The sequence below is a fragment of the Armigeres subalbatus genome, chromosome 2 (assembly GCF_024139115.2).
Source record: "Armigeres subalbatus isolate Guangzhou_Male chromosome 2, GZ_Asu_2, whole genome shotgun sequence".
In the NCBI taxonomy this organism is placed as follows: domain Eukaryota; kingdom Metazoa; phylum Arthropoda; class Insecta; order Diptera; family Culicidae; genus Armigeres; species Armigeres subalbatus.
This window is the reverse complement of record NC_085140.1, coordinates 454,538,286-454,540,821: the sequence shown is the minus strand read 5'-3', so window position 1 is coordinate 454,540,821 and position 2,536 is coordinate 454,538,286. Positions and strand designations below refer to the sequence as shown.

The following is a 2,536-nucleotide window of genomic DNA, read 5'->3' as shown; positions in this document are numbered from 1 at the left end:
GACTTCGGACCCCGATCACCTGATCTGGGCCACAGGGCAAATTGCTGAGTACACAGCTACTTTATTTTACCGAAGTCGGTAAAATTTTACTGAGTTTTTGGACTACGGTTCGCCCAGTAATTTCAACAGCAGTATTTTACATTACCGAGATGTCAGCATAAACGAGAAATGTCAAATAAACATTACAATCGGTAATAAAGGTAGTTTGTTTATGTGAACATAACTGAGCTAGTCAGTAAATGAGAATTTATTTTTTGGAAAATATTTATTTTACTGATTGGACAGTATATCTAATCAATACGCCTTCGCATAAAATATAAGTATGGAGAAATTTCAGGGATTTTGTAATAAATTCTGCTAGATTGGGTACATTGATACATCGATACATTGAAAAGTTGGGTGTTTCTGCCGTTTCTGATCATCACCTTTCTGGTCGGAATCATCTGCCACTACTTTTTAATATTGATTTCATCCCCGAAAATGTTGAATTGACACAGATTCAAGACAGTCAGGTAATGATCCGCACGCGGCTTCTCCGTGAGAACGGCAAATTCCTCATCCGGCAGTCGTTCGCTATCGGAATTACATCAATAATAAGGAAACGGGTTATTTCAAGACACAGGTTCGTGACGACGAAGGTTCCATTCCCGCGGGCGCTGCGCTCCAACCCGATGCTGCAGCGGGGTATCGAATTGGTCTGAGTATCATCCGCGTCATGGTACTTTTTTAACGTGTTCGGCCTGAAAAGCATCTATACATTCTACACACTGGTTCTGGGAGAGAACAATAGCACTGTTCAGACGCAAACCATGCAATACTATAGATGTCCAGAGCAGCAGTAGCTATGCCGCAGGATCTCAAAGCCGCCTTCAAAGCAGAGTGAGAAGCGCTCGAAATCACCGAGCATCAGAATGCTCTGTCGAATATTGAAACGGAGATACTGATGGCGGCCCGTGTATCGAATTATAGATTTTTTTTCACTTTAGATATCGTCAAATTAAAGTAAGTAAGTAAATATCGTCAGATTAAACTTGTGTCCGACGAAATATTTTACGAAGTGGTAAATAACCAAAACAACAACAAAGGGCTCTACAATTTTTGTTCAGTATTTTGCTAATGACTAGTCGGTAAATTTCCATTTTTCACCGGTGATGCTGTTTTTGATTTGTACCGACTTTTGCAGTTCAGCAATTTACGAATTTAATGATTTGTTCAGTAAAATAAGCAAACGTCAGAACAATAAACATAATGTTTTACCGAAACTCGGGAACTAATTACTGACAACCATTGGAGGTCCACTAAAATACTAGTAGTTCAGTAAAAAATAAATTTTGCAGTTCAAACTCAGTAAACAAAATACCGAACATCGAAATGCTGGTTAAGTGTGTAGAGAAAATAGGTAACCGTACGAACTGTAGTTACAAAACAGTATCCAGCTTTCCACGCTCACCATAATGGCGGCTGCTATAAATTATTTTGACATTAACTGCTTCCGACGCCTAATCCGTTCCGACGCCGAACCGTGTCTTAGCAACCCTTTCAATTTGTTTGTTTACTGATGGCAGAAAGAAAAGGATTAGCAGATAAAAATGTACATTTTTAATCAAATTTATTATAGATAATTTTATATTTTTCAGCATGGAAGCATCGAAACTAATCATTTGGCGAGCATCCAATCAGTTTGTGTTGTGAAAGCGGCGTAAACTTATACGTTCTGTTTATGCATAGTACTGCAACAAAAACTACAAAACTACGTTACTTAACGGCTGTTCACGATTACATCATGGATCTTTGGTGAATTATCATCCTTTTCGATCAGCCATTTGGTTGATCCAGATATTATTGCAAATTGCCAGTGCAAACTCTCCAACATGCTTATTTTTCATATAAATGTGAGTACTGAATACTCATTGCATGTCAGTTTGCTAAACTCCAAATCAAGTTCTTGCAGGAAGCTTATTATCAAAGATAATTAAAAATGACCTTGTCGTGTTTGCTTAGAAATTCTTTTGTCATTCTTTAAAAAATTCAAAATGTACTATACTATGGTGCCCAAAAATTCATACCGCTTTATTTACTCAGTACTAATAAAGGGCTGCCGTACATTTCAATTCAATAATCAAATGTATTTACTGTATGTATAATTTTGAAAAAAAAAACTGTTGCTGCTACTCCTCCTCTTGGAATAGAAAACGTGAAAACTTTTAATAGAAGGCACAGCAAACACATGATTTCAACGCAACCATATGTTGCCTTGCAAAACAAAATTTAATAGAATAGCCACAAGACGGCTAGGAACTCGAGATTATTTCAACCAAATGGTGTGATGAGGTTACTGGTCAAGATCTTTGCCAATTATGCATGATTTTCTGACCAAACTTTGAACTGTAGGACGTTGAACTGCTTTGACACTGGCACTGTTTTATGTAAAAAGACTAGCAAGAAAGACAGTGTCCATGTACCATCAAACATACACCAAGTTGAAATTCTTTTGCTTCTATTCCCCGGAATGTAAGGACCTAAAATACATAAAAAT

At 37.3% G+C, this 2,536-nt stretch overlaps 1 pseudogene; it reads left to right on the top strand.

Moving 5' to 3' along the window:
• The first annotated feature begins 375 nt into the window (after window positions 1-375).
• Window positions 376-1,006, top strand: LOC134210478 (ER membrane protein complex subunit 3-like; annotated as a pseudogene).
• The last annotated feature ends 1,530 nt before the right edge of the window (window positions 1,007-2,536 follow it).